The sequence below is a fragment of the Pteropus vampyrus genome, unplaced genomic scaffold (genome assembly GCF_000151845.1).
Source record: "Pteropus vampyrus isolate Shadow unplaced genomic scaffold, Pvam_2.0 Scaffold408, whole genome shotgun sequence".
Lineage (NCBI taxonomy): Eukaryota > Metazoa > Chordata > Mammalia > Chiroptera > Pteropodidae > Pteropus > Pteropus vampyrus.
The window spans coordinates 443,996-458,373 of record NW_011889189.1 but is presented as its reverse complement, the minus strand read 5'-3'; the positions used below and the strand labels follow the sequence as shown (position 1 = coordinate 458,373).

At 37.6% G+C, this 14,378-nt stretch overlaps 1 protein-coding gene across 12 annotated transcripts in view; it reads right to left on the bottom strand.

The window, feature by feature from the left end:
• MBNL1 (muscleblind like splicing regulator 1) overlaps positions 1–11,594 on the bottom strand; it is a 173,519-nt gene extending 161,925 nt beyond the window's left edge. For 2 of the 12 annotated variants that reach the window (XM_011380845.2, XM_011380846.2), the window contains exon 1: positions 10,962–11,594. The gene's annotated coding sequence lies outside the window, so the exon portion shown is untranslated. Of the gene's footprint in view, positions 1–10,638; positions 10,908–10,961 lie in introns of those variants that run through there. The other 10 variants (XM_011380848.2, XM_011380841.2, XM_011380838.2 and 7 more) reach the window with 10 other exon arrangements.
• Between the last annotated feature and the right edge of the window lie 2,784 nt (positions 11,595–14,378).

Genomic DNA, 14,378 nt, shown 5'->3' with positions numbered 1-14,378 from the left:
CCTTTAGGTCATAAACTTTAGAAAAGCAGAACTATAACCTTAATTTCTCTTGAAAATTTTGGTGAAAATATTATGAAGATTTTTTTTTTTTTTTGCAGTGGGCTTTACATAAATGTTTATGAGTAAAAATAAATAGTAAGCAATAAAATACAAATTCTGAGTTTTCCAACCTGGAATGCAGATTAAATCCTGGAAACAAGGAACGAACACTTCGCAGCTGAATGGGGTCTCATAGAACACACACAGTTGCAGTTTCATCGTTTGAAAGTTTGGAAGCTAGCCTACAAAATACAGCTTTATTTCCTGCACACAAAGAGGAGCTGGATGAAAAAGAGCACCGTGTGCATATCTAAAACCCTTTGTCATTAAAGTTAAATACAGTTCACCTTTCTCTTATGGACTTTTTTCTTTTCTGCTAACATAAAAGTTGCAAGCTCTGAAACGTAACTGTCAGTACTGAGCGTTCTAGTCTCCTCATCAGGAAGTCAGCATGAAGAGGCTTCAGATAAATTATATACCCCCACCTTTCTCCAAAAGTACCAACATCAGAGATAAATTCACCTCTTCTGTCTAGTCTAGGATGACACTACTTTGGGGTCATGCTTATTTATGAACTAAACAGAAAAACAAATGTCTTAAATATTGAATCAGATCATTTTAATAAATTATGAGTTGATTTTTGTCTTTTCTCCAATATACAAAGCATATAAAGAGTTAATGTGTCTACTGGCTGGTTTTAGGAAAATTCCACACTCTGCCCACAAGCAGCCAATTCTTGGCTCCTCTGTACCACTTTGTTTTGCCCATACATTACTTGTGAATATCTGTATCACTCCACTGGAAACTACTTTGAGCACAGGGCATACCTTACTCACCTCTTTATCCTCTGAAGGACATAGCATGATAGGTGGCACATGGACAATTGTACTCAATAAATATTTGCTAAATAAAGAGTGCTTTCCTTTGAGGACAAAAGCAATGCCATAAGAGTCTTCCACTCTCCTTCTCTAAATAACATATAATTTCATTTGGTATGTGTTCTGAATAACTCCATGAAGAGAGGAATTTGTTAGCAAAGTGACGTGTCTCTAACAAAACAAGTCTTAAGTTAACAGATTATTTTTTAAATCATAAGCTATGCCACACAGTGGCAGAGAGCACAGACCGGTGTGTGAAAAGGATCCAACATGAAAGCATAAAATAACCACATGAGAATGACAAATGAATTTAGCATGTGCTCTGGAGTTACCCTATCATTTCTTGGTGAAAATTTTATGGCATTACATTACTGGTGTGAAAGTACATTACCTTCTGGAACTTTGCAAAGCTTTTTCTAAAAAGGATCCCAAATGGTCAAATGCAATGTCACACTACTGCAAGCCCTTACCATATCTGCTAAAGACTGGAGGCCCAGTATGTTTTGTTTTGTTTATAAATCTAAGAAATAACAATTATAGGCATTTGTCAAACTATATGCCATTTGTTATCCAACGTCAAAGCAAAATGACAAAATATTTGCCAGCCTATTAAATTGACATCTTCTTTACTTATGTCAGTTGTTGTATGGGTGAAGTTTTAAAATTATCATAACTATACCACATTCATTCCTAGCAGTATCATAAAGGGCAAACAGAGAATGCTGGTTTCGAAGTGAAAAATGACCTGGCTTCAATTCAATTTGGCTGCTCAGCAGCTGTGTAAATTTAGGCAAGTAGGTTAACTTCTCTGAGTCTCAGTTTCCTCATCTCTAACAAGAGGACAGTGGTTCCTGACACACGGGCCTGCTCCCTAATTGTTGACACCATTACAAAACTGTTTTTCCAAAAAAGAATGTAAGCCAGCAATATCTCAGTAGGAGAAGATGCTCAAATAAGTATGGTCGCTAGCCACATTACTTCCACCTGTTGATACTGTTTTCCTCCATATTCCAAAGTGTGTGTGATCTTCCGGCTTACATCAAGCACCACTTCCTCCACACATGGCCTGTTTATTTCCGCAAAGACTTCCTTCTTTAAATCTCCTTCCTTCTTTGAATTTCCTCCTTCGATACTCAACTGTTTAGCTCCAACATTCAATTGTACTGTTAACTTTTTAAGTCTTTCTCCCCATGTCAATTACGTGTCAAAGAAGAATATAAACTATGTAATTCTCCTTTGGGTCCTCCTCTCCTGACCTACCACAAACCTTTAACTCTAAGAGGTGCTCCAAATATGTTTGTTGATTATTCTACAGAACACAAAGGATGAAATGATCTCTCTATATCACCTTATTATTATAGTAACTTTGTTAGTGAAAAGCACTTAAGCTTTATAATCCATTACTGAGAAACAGACACAATTTCTTTCTATATTAATTGTTCCCAAAACAATATTTACTTTTGAAATCCAACCCTCAAAACTATATTTCGCTGAAAAAGTCATTTCCGACATGCAATTTTCAGTAAATGTGCCCCCCCCCAAAAAAATTATGCAGAATTCTACTTGTACATATTTTTTCAGTAGTCTCAATTATCATCCTGGACATTTCAAATTATTTTTTGGAAAGGTCATACAACATCTCAGAAAGACTCTACACCTGGGTCAAAGATTTGTTCATATTCCCTACTGTTCACTTTTGCTTTGCCCAACAAATCTTTAAAGTCTTCTGGATACGGTATTTAAACCAAATGACTCCCTTGAATGCCACTAAATTGACAATGCAGCTTTGCCTGAAACATTCGAGCAATGAAATTCAAATAATGGATCAAAATAATCTAAAGTAAATTTGTCTAGTTAAAAATTAACCCAATTAACATAAAAGGCAAAGAAAAATTTCTAATTTTAATACTATTTAATCTCAGTTACTTTAAAATGAACATTTTCTAAATATTATCTTAACAATATAACAAAACAGATTTTTACCATATCTTTAAAGTACAAGGCAAAACCCAGATAAGGGGGGTGGGGAGTCTAATAATAGAAAAAGGCATGTACTAAGTGTAGTTTTCACATAATACTAACAGGCATATAAACGAAAGGCAAAATAATGCACTGTTAATGTTACTGTCTCTAGTTCTATGTAAACATACTATATTTAAAGATATATAAATAGTGCAATCTTTAAATTATTTTTCGTGGGTATAGAACATTTAAATAAACAATAAGTGGTAAACATTAACAAATAGAATATTGTTCCTGAAAACTCTTGATTTCATGGGAACTTCTCTACATACAATAAATACTATATAATGTATCATTACTCTAATATTTTCTGCTTAAACTACGTTAAGCCACTTACTTGTAAAAACCATGTAAGGACTAAGTGAAAAGGCCTATGAGTATTCCTATAAAGCTTTCTATCCTATTTGAAATATAACTTTTCACAACTTCAGGTAACTGTTAACTCAATGCAACTGCTTATTTATTCTCATATGTAAATCATTCTGCTTATAAGTGTCTGATTATTAAGGATCTTTATTTCCAGGAAAAAGAATATCACGGTTATACTGATACCTTCCCTAAAATAGCAAGGTCTGAGGAGTATAAATGTCAGCCACATTGAGCACATTGCAAACTCATTTTATCATGTATCCATCTGCCACCTGGTTTATCACTGAGGATAGCTTACACTGGTGTTCTGCATAAACTTTAACAAGAGACCAGAATTGCCTGGCCAACAACGAAACATTTCCTAGCAAATAACAATATACCCCTAAAGAGGATATTATGATTACTTTAGAATAACATATTTGGGATAAAAAACTTGGTGACCATCTATAGTTCATCAGATCCTGTGCTTTAAAAAAGCCTGACACAGAAATGAAATGCGTTAAGAATTCAACATGTGTCTTCTACTCAATCAAGTTATAGTCCCTGATAAAACATAATTTTAAGTGTTTTTCTCCTGCTGATATTTTTAAATATAGTTCTTTGTACTAAAAGAGCAGCAGCAACATAATGAATAGGGAGGGATACATTAAAGTTTTAAATAAGGAATTTTTGATGAGATGTTTTAAAACTTCTTACTATATTTTTAAAATGATTTTTAATATTTTTCATCACCTTTAACATCCGCGTCTAATCAGTTGCTACACTCTAGCAGTGGTCCCCAACCTTTCTGGTACCAGGGATCAGTGCCCCTATGAGAACCTAATGCCTGATGATGAGGTGGAGCTGAGGCGGTGATGCTAGCGCTGGGGAGTGGCTGCAAATACAGACGAAGCTTGGCTCGCCTGCCCCTCCCCCTGCCACTACCCCGCCCCCCACACTCACTTCCTGCTGTGCAGCTGGCTCCTAACTGGCCATAGTTAGGTACCTGTCTGAGACCCTGTGGTTGGGGACCCCTGCTCTACGGAATCTAAGCCTATCACTTTCTCCCAATATATATGTCTCCTCCTTTTCATTCTCATTGTTGCCTTCATTTGTCCCTCATCTCTATTCTACAATCTCTACTTCATCTTGCATGTGTCCTATTCTTCCTCTATAAAATATCACTAAAACACAACTCCCGTGAGGCTGCTTGCCTAACACATTACTTATGTTCCCCATTGTGTATAAACCTACTCCCTGTTCCTCAATGACCTCCAAAGTGTAACAAGAATCTCCCTTTCCCATCCCATTCCTCACTTCTTCATACCCTGTAAACTGCCTGTCCCACCGCTATCTTTCTTCTCTATCCTCTTACTTTCTATCCATTCTTCTAGACTCTAGAAGAGTCTCCTCAAATGCTGTAGAAAATCCAAATGTTTATGGTCTCAATCTCCTAGCAGCACCCAATACAAGTATTTTTTTAATCTGTTTTTATTCTTTTACATATCATCATGGGTTCTAGAACTAGACAACCTTGGGTCAACGCTGTGTTGTACTACTTCTAGTTAAGTAATCTTGGGCAGTTAACTTGCCTGTACCTCAGTTTCCCCACCTGTGAAACCAAAATATTAACAGTATCATCTCATAACATTGCTCTGAGGAAGACATAAATCAATTCATAAACCTTACTCTGGTACAGAGAAAGTAATTTGAAATGTTAGTAATCATTGTTACAGCTATTATTAGCCTCATCACTATTCTTTATGTACCACTGGAGGCAAGACCAAAAAAAACTGGTTAAAAATATGGAATAAAGAAGAAAACAAGCCTCATAGCTCTACAAGTGACAAAAAGTGTTTTCTAGTCATGTAACTTAATCTTTAAGATAAAGGTCATAAGGCCTATTTTCCAATTATAAAAGATTAAAAGAGAATTTTGTAAAAAAAAAAAAAAATGTGTAACAACTGGCAGCTTCTATTATTATTATTTACATGTTTATAATTTCAGAGATGTAGAAATTAAGGAACGGAAAGAGTAAATGTTTTTCCCTGGCCACATATGTAGTCAGATCCGGCGTGGTAAAAAAAAATGTGTACATTGTGAAGTTGTCCCGCCCCACCAAAGTCTATTACTCCCTTTAAGACACAGACAAAATTCAGTAAATATATCAATATGTCATAATTTTAAAATGACAATAATAAGAGTGAACATTTATAAAATGTTCCACTTTTCAAAATATGTTACCCCTCCATGTGGTGTTTTTGTTCTACCTGCAACAAAGACTGGACTTGCAAAACAAATGATGCTTGTAAGTGTTTGTAGAAACTGATGAATCTTTTCATAACTTGGCTTTTTTAAATTAAAATTTATTGAATAGAAATATCGATGAGGGGGTCTTTTGTAGAAGAGTATGGCCAGTTCAGTTAATGTCTCAGTCAGTTAATGTCTCAGAGCTTTTCCCACCAACTTTTCCCCCACAGCAGGCCCTATGCCTTTCTATTCTATCTGTCACCTACCTGACTACTACCACCCCACCCTAGACTATCCACGAGGATAAGAGCTATCTATCCACAGGGAGTGCTTAAAGGTCATTGTAAAAGTAAAGCTTTCTTGTAATCAGGTAAGACAGAAACAAACAATATGTGAATGTATCAGCATTACACATAGACAAAATCATTTTGTGAATTTAGCTAAAGAGAGACTAGAATGGAGTTGATATCTACATGAACATCAGCCTTTGAATTATATAGTATTTACCACAATTCATTTTAATAATATGATGTCATTTAACAATTGGATGATTTGAATAAATTGGCATTGTCTTGGGAAAACTCATATCTCCATACACACATTCACATAAAAATTGTGCCCACACTTCATAGGAATGTACCTTATCAACTATTATTAACCCTTGGGGTATATAAAAGGTAGATCTCTAAACTTTTTAAAACAATGTCAAAAAAAATGAGGTTTTTTTTGGAGCACATATACTACTTAAAGCATAATACTTATTTCAGAAAGATCTTCACCTTTTTAAAATATTTGATCTCAGTGGAAAAGTAATGCTCTACTCTATCCAATATGGCTAAATTTCATCTTGAGGTTAGTATATTCTGACTGTTTTAACAAAAGATAACCACAGAAACTTAGAGTAAGATCTCAAAAATAGTGCCGAATTCATAATGCTTATACTGTAACAAAAATCCTTCAAAGATTCTTCATTTTTATGGACATAGGCACATGCGATAAGATGCCTCTCAAAAACCATGAATTATCTGAAAAACATGTATTGATATCATTAAAAAAACTAATATACTATGTAGATAACTGTAACGATGCATTTGCTAAGTGTTTTTTCAACGATATAGCTGTGATGCTTATAGAAATGTATATTTTTATAATTTGAAAACACTATATAAAAATCAATTTCCCTACCTCAAATCTAAAAATACAAAATATATCTAAAGACATGTAATGTCATGTGTCAATAGCTCTTCTTGAATTCTCAGCTTTGCAATCAATAATTCTCCAACCATTTGTGAATATACTCCATGACTCATCAGAAATGATATATGAAGTTAATGGGAATCACGGTTTCCTCATGCTCCAAACACGCATTGATACTAATGGCAGTTTTACTTCATATAGTAGGAGACAGATTCAAGATGACACAAACCAGGTGGCAACTTTTTTAATGTTCTCTATAAAATCTGCTGCCCCCCCCCATACAAAAAAAAAAAAAAAAGAACCTACTACATCCCTCCTGTCATATCTTTGGCATCCTTCAAGGAAATAAAAGTAAGCACACTTTATATAGACAGGAAAAAAAATTGCATTTTTTCAGCTTCACACTCACTGTGCATGGTAAAATATACTTCAGTTATGAAAATATCTAAAAGGAATGTTTCCAGGACCTATGCCATTGTGCTTTGTTTACCAGTCAGATGCTTTTTCAAGAATGTGTTCAAATTATAAAGACAATATCTCTGTGTATAGGAATTCTTCGAAACCTATAACATCACTGCAGAAACGTTATTTTTACCTTTCCTAACATTCAAAACAATACCCTATTCCTTACAGATGAAAATCATTCACTGTCATGAATTCATAAATCTTTGATTAACACTTTTTCAGGAGTTTATTTTGGATTTACTTGGTGTTTTTATTTTCTAAGGAAAGAAAGTCATAGCAAAGGAAAATACATATTAAGCATTTGAAGATAATTGCTATTTACTGAAAGCCTTATTCTAAAATAAATTTTAGTGACTCGTTTATGTTTGGTAACTTCGGGACAATGATAACTATAGTGTCTCTAAAATGTTCCTAAGTAGCAATCATACTCTATTCTGGCCTTTGAGAGGTGTTAAGACTCATCCCCTAATTATAAGCCTTTTCTATGTTATTACTACCTCACCATTAAATCTCTAAACTAAATGGTAGTTTGAGGAAATAAAAATAGATGTTAGGTAGTGTGTTTTCTCAAATTTTGGTTACAATGGATAAGAACGATGAGGAATTTCTATGTATAATAACCTTCTTTAGCTTGTAAAAATAAAAGTTCATTTTATTGCATTATGACCAGCAAACTCTTTAGGCTTTCTCCCAGAATGCTGCTCTCCAGCTTTATTCTAGAACTCTGTCCAATAGAAATGTATAATGCAAGCCATATTTGTTATTTTAAATTCTCTAATAGTCACATGAAAAACATTTTTTAAAAAAGGTAAAATTAATATAATACATTCCATTGAAACCAACTATCCAAAATATCATTACAACATATTTACAATCAACATAAAAAATATTAATCAAATGTTTTACATTCTCTCCTTCGTACAAAGTTTTCAAAATCCAGTGTGTATTTTACCCCTCGAGTAAATCTCAATTCAGACCAGCCAAATTTCAACAGTCACATGCAGCTAGTGGCTACTATACTAGACAGCACATTCTAGATTTCCAAAAATATGAAGCTTTTTGGCCTAACAAGCCACACACTTTAAAATCTTCCTGTGTAACATCCTCTATGATCAGTATTGCTGTTAGGATTTTATATTGAGCCAAACATTTAAGTGAATGTAATTCTCGTCCTTCTTCTGCTCTGGTGCACGTATCTACTATGATGCCTTTTTCTTAAAGTATAAGAAACCTCAATCACCTATTCTTTTCAGCTTCTTCCAAACAAGACCTGAGATGTTTTCTAATCTGCGCATCTTCTATAAGAAAGCAGAAAGCCAAAAGAAGCAGCAAGGCTATTCTCTCTGTTTCCACAAATAGATATATCTAATACAGGCCTAATGTATGGCAACAATGATAAATGCAAGGGCAATCTTTTTGCTTACAATGAAGATAGGAAATTTTATATAATAAAGTAGCACACCTTTCCTCGATGAGAAATATAATTTTACTCTTTGCCTCCCTTCTCACAGGAAAAACCTTGGGATATTCTGTTCTTGTTCTGGAACAGAATCCAGTGTTTCATCTCATAGGAATTCTGTGCCCAGAGGAAGAACAGAATGTTGGAATCAAAACTTAATGAATTCAACTTGGAGTCTAAGTTTGCCTCAAATGTGGAAATGTAAACACACGCAATAATATCTCAAACCGTAAAACATTTTGAATTATCTGTTGGCATGGCTGCATGAAGTATCACACTTGATGTGTATCTGCACACAAATTTGTTCTTAGTTACATGAGAAAAAAAATTAAACTAAGGCACATGTGAGGCTTTCTGAGTCTCTCAGTAATAATAAGACCTGATTATTATGTCTTAGGTGACACTGTAATCACAGTGGGAGATGGATGAACAGGTTTTCTGGTGCTGACCCAACCTGTTCCCTAAAACACAAAAGGCAACTTTTGTAGTCCTCAATGAGGAAACCCCCATTAAACAAATAAAACTAAAAACTGTGTCTACATATTGTGAAAAGGTCTAACAACACAATAATCCAAAAAAAAAAAAAAAATTACCCCCAGCAAACACACAACACAGATGAAAACACTGTAGGTTTCCTAAAAGTTTTCAATTGTATTTGTCATGGACTTTAAGAAAGCAAAGATACAAGGAAATGACAGCAATGTGCTTTCTCAACCTACAAAATAACTTTATTCAGTGTCTCTGGCTATAACTCTACATCGTAGACATTTTAAGTTTTGAACTAAATATTCTTAGGATGAATTTTACACTCGTTCAACTTTCATTTTAACTTGTCTCAGTGATAATATTCTATCTCAACAGGACGACAAGGAAACACACCAACGCTCTCAGGAACCCACATAGAGATAACATGGAGTGGATCGCTTATGCTGGTATAGAATAGTTATGCGTTAACTATTCTCCGTGTATTAACAGATATTGTGTTCAAACCCAGGAGGGGAGGAACACCGTGTCCCCTGGTGTAGTATTTCAAAGCACAGTGCAGAGGCCCTGCAAATCCAAAGGCATTAATTATGACTTCTCTTTCGGCGTATTAATTTGTTTAAGAAATTCCTCGGAGTACGGCAGACTTTACGTTCTATTTGTTATCGATCGCTTTGTGCCTGTGCTGGTAGGAACGCAGAGAAAAGGCAGGAGCAATAATCTTTCGGACCGCTTCTTATTCAACCTTAATCCTGGGGAAGCACACTCCACTGAAATACACCACGGAATCCCAGCAGCCGCACTCTCCCGGCCCGGGAGAGACTTAACACAATTACTTCTCCCGCAACACCCCTGTAGTTGTGAAGTGCTGCGCGAGGGGCAAGCATAAGCTCCACCATATACCTGCTCGTGTTACAGGCTCTGGCATCAAAGTATTCTCACATGACACATTACTACCAATAACAGATTCCGGCTCCGTTTAAAAAAGGGGGAGGGGGGGAAGGAACGCTACATATTTGTCCTGCTTTTGTCTAAAAACCAGAACCCAAGTACTACTTTTTTTTTTTTTTCAACCTTTCATGAAAGCAGTTCAATCAACCAACTGCGGCTCCACCCAGAGAGCGTCTATACTTACTTTTCTTACAGTTTTTGAATGACGCACTACAAAACGATGGAAAAAAAAGAAAGAAAGAAAAAGAGCCCTCTCATGCAGGGCGTCTTCCGCCCTGTAAACTTGGCAAAAGGCAAACTGGACTGAAATACAGCACTCTCCATATAAGGAAGCCCAGCTAAACATGTCATGCGTAATTTATGGGTAGCAGGCAGAGAATTAACCTTTGCGTGCACATATTTGGCCCAGATGAAAAGCGGGCTGGATGGCAGCCCCCGAGCCAGGGATGCCGGATCTCTATGGGAGAAACCGTGGCTCCCAACTGATGGGCTCTGCATCTTCCCCCCCGATAAAGGTCATTAAGTTGTAAGTACACTTCCACGCACCTGTTTATTTTTCTCCCTCTTTCTTTCTTTCTCTTTCTTTCTAGGTGGCAAGTTGGAAGCTGGCTGTGCTCTGACAGCGTCCGCAGAGCCCAGGGAAGGGCGGCGGGAGCTGGGCTGCAGCTGCAACCTCCCGCTTTCCCTCTAGCCCGAGATGGTGTGTGCTAGGAAACCAGCCACCGTGCTGAGCCAGCCCCCGCCGCCGCGAGCCGCAACCGGCCCGAGCCTCCTCTCACTTCCTCCTTCGGCCATGTACAGCCCCGAAAGCGTCCAGACAATGCCGGGCAGCAGAGAAGCGCAGGGAAACTGTGAAAATGGAAACTTACCTCTCACATTTTTTTTTCAGAGGCAGCCCGACTGCCGACCGAGTGCCCAAGGCATTGTGGGAGTCCTGATTCCGAGAGGCCCGCGATTTAAAATTGAACTTGTCAGTTCCCGGTCACGGGAGCATTGTGAGCGCCACAACTCATTCAGCTGCAGTGAAAAGACTGTTGCATGTCGCTGTGCAGCCTCTTATCGCCGAGGTCTGGTTTCCGCTGCTGCTGCGCGGCCCCTCCCCCGCCAGCCCAGCCCCACCAGGAAGCCCGGGGCGGACTCGTCAGCTCCGGAACGCACGCGGCGGCGAGAAAACGCTCTTCAACTTTCCGCCGCCCGCCCGCTCTTCCCCTGGCCACTCGGTCGCCCCTCAGCCAAGCGAAGTCCGCAAGGGGTGGTCGTTGCCACTCGCGGGTTGGCGCGCAGAGCAAAAGGAAACCCGAGCTTGCACTGGCGAGGTGCATCCCCGCAGCCGAGCGGTGGTATCTTCCATCTTATACGTTCCACATTATAATCTCCGAGCCGTGGTGCAAACGGGACGCACTCCTACTCCTACTTTCTGCTCTTTCCGACTATCTGGGCAGACAAGTGGGTTCGTTTCCTAAAGAGGCCCACGGATGGGGCTTTGTAAGGAAGCCGGCAAGGTTAGAATGAAGGTGAGAATCAGATCAGGATAAAACAGTGAGATCTGATGGGGCTGCCTCCTTACAAATGCACCACACAGTTTTTGAACCTGGATGGCTCGCAGGCGGGAAAAACATCTGCAAGACCGCCAATGTGTCTCTTTCTCAAGTAACAGGGTGTCCAAAGTTTTGGAATTCCTTAGTAAAACTGATTGTCACACAAGCACAAACACTCACATACCAGCTTCCCATCTAGTTTGTAAATAATATTTGAAATGTAAAATCCCCTTTCTCCCCAACTCTGCATTATATGATTTATAGAAAGCAGAGGCCCCCTCTTTAAAAAATAAAATACCATTTTCTGAAATACTGGACTATTCCAAGGCAAATAAGTCATATTGTTGGAGCAAAAGAAACCACAGTCTCAAATCATAATCCTCTGGGTGTTAATAAGATGTAACTTGGCTTCGCTTTGAATGGAAAGAATCCTGGACTAACGTGATATGATAAAGTTTTGGAGATTTGGGGTGGGGAGGTAGAATTTTCTTTGGATTTAAGGAATTTTGATAATTTGTTCAATGATTCTAATTTTAAAACATTTGTTCTGTGTTTGGACACAATTCGAGACAAGATGCTAGATGTGGTGTGATGTTCTTCCTGCAACTTTTTAAATTGCGTGAAAGGGTGGGGCCAGCTTAAGAAGGAGAAGGGAAAACATCATGAAATGTGCTAAAGTACAGAAATACTTACAGAGGTGTTAGTAAGAAACTTGAGTTCTTGACCCTTGGCTAGATCCACAAAACACTGAGTTAATATTGTACACCACTCCCTTCCAAAAGAAATTAATTAATTAAATGATGCTACTTCTCTGTGTTAATCATTAAAAACTACCCAAATGCACATGCAGTTGAAGTAAATTAAAAGGACAGTGACACTAGTTCAGAAAACATGGATGGACATTCTCTATCTGCCGATTACTAGTTATGAGGAGGACTTCCTTTTAATCCAGCATTCAACAACTGCATCGGATGTCTACTTATGCCTGAGGTGCAAGAATGGATAAGATAGAATCCCTACCTTCAAGAACAATACCTCTACTAGGGAAGAGACAAACCAAATAACTCTTTCTGAGGGATACATGCTAAGATGGTGAAGGCAAGCTCAAGGGGGGCCTGAGGAGAGTTAGGGAAGACTTTCTGAATGAGTTATTTTAACGGGTACCCTGAAAGGTGTGCAGAAATTTGTAAAATGAAAAGAGAATTGAGTCCAGGACAAGTGGAGAAAAGAGCATAGCAAAAACAACAGACCTGCCAGTCTGTTAGATATGACAAGAAGATAAGAGCAGGGGAATGGCAGGAGACGAGCTAAAAAGAGGTCTGAAAACTGATGAACTAGAAGAGCTTACTTGGCAAGGAAATTTTTGGAGTTTGCTTGGACTTGTATTTCAGAAAGACCCTTTGGCAGCAAACTGAGAGTGAATGGGAGTGTGAGGTAGCTGCCTATGGAAGAAGGGAGAACGGGTGTGGACAGACTGGAAAAGTGACTCATGCAGGGAATGAGGAAGGGAGGAGCCTTGGGAGACTCCCAAAACCCTGGTGTAGCCTCCTGAATTGTTTGCTACTTGCCTTTTAATTTCTTCAGTTTGCCTCTCATTCTCCATGACAACCCCTGACTTCTGACCAGGGCCACCTATGCATCTGCTAGCAGGTTGGTGCCCCGCCTGGTTTTCATGTGCCTCTCCTCAGAATGTCCAGCCAACTGTTAAAGGCTGATCCCAGTTGTAGGAAATTACTTTCAATTGTTTTCACATCCTTGCAGACTTCCAAGTTAGAGCTTTGGTGTTCTTTTTTCCTGTGGGTTAGAAAATTCGCTATTTGGAACAACATGGTGAAAAACAGGACTTTGAACCTGTATGTGGTGCAAGAGGGGAAATTATTTTTTTCACTTCAGCCCTGGGGGAGGAGGGAAGTTCTGAGAACAAAACAGAAATTGAAACTGAGACAAATTTTCTACTCCACTGAACAGAATACAAAAGAATACAAAAAGACCCTTGAATGTTAGAAACAGTAGAATAAACATCTCAGTAAATAACAAAGAAGAGAAAAATATTATTTTACATTGGATAAAGGAGAAAGGAATGGCTAAGAAAACTCATATAAAACAATGATCGACCTACAACTCAAAAATGAGTTAAAATAAACTGTGATATAAAATTTCATTGCCGCTGGTTTAGCTTAATTTGTTGTCATTTATAATATTATAACATGAATAATGAAATTTTAAATTTTGAAGCGCTGTAGCAAACACGAGATCATATGTTAAAAATATTAAATCATGTTGTCAGCTTTCAGCTCCCAGTGGCATTCTAACCACATTTCATATTGTGGAAATTATTTTAAAATCATTATAGTAATAAAAAAGTAAATAGTTCCTCATTTAGAATATCCATTGATATTCTCTTAGTGGCAGGAGAGAATTGTGGTTTCTCATACCCTTATGAACTATAGTTATAGTCCGCAGGTTCATGAATGAGTCCATAAGTATAAAAGGTCATTTATGGGTCGGGAGGAAAATTATAGAAAATAATTTTAGGTTAAATAAAACCACATTTTCAGATAAACGAAAGAATATTCACTGCGGGTTCCTAAAAACTTTTAGACCGTTCAAGTCTTAATTATACCAATTAATCCCAATAGAAATACAGTAAAGGAATATGGTTTTTAGAGATAAAATCAACTTCCTGGTTTACCAATAAGACATAAAGGAAATGGTAGCATTTATTTTTTTCACTCAGATGGGAGTCAT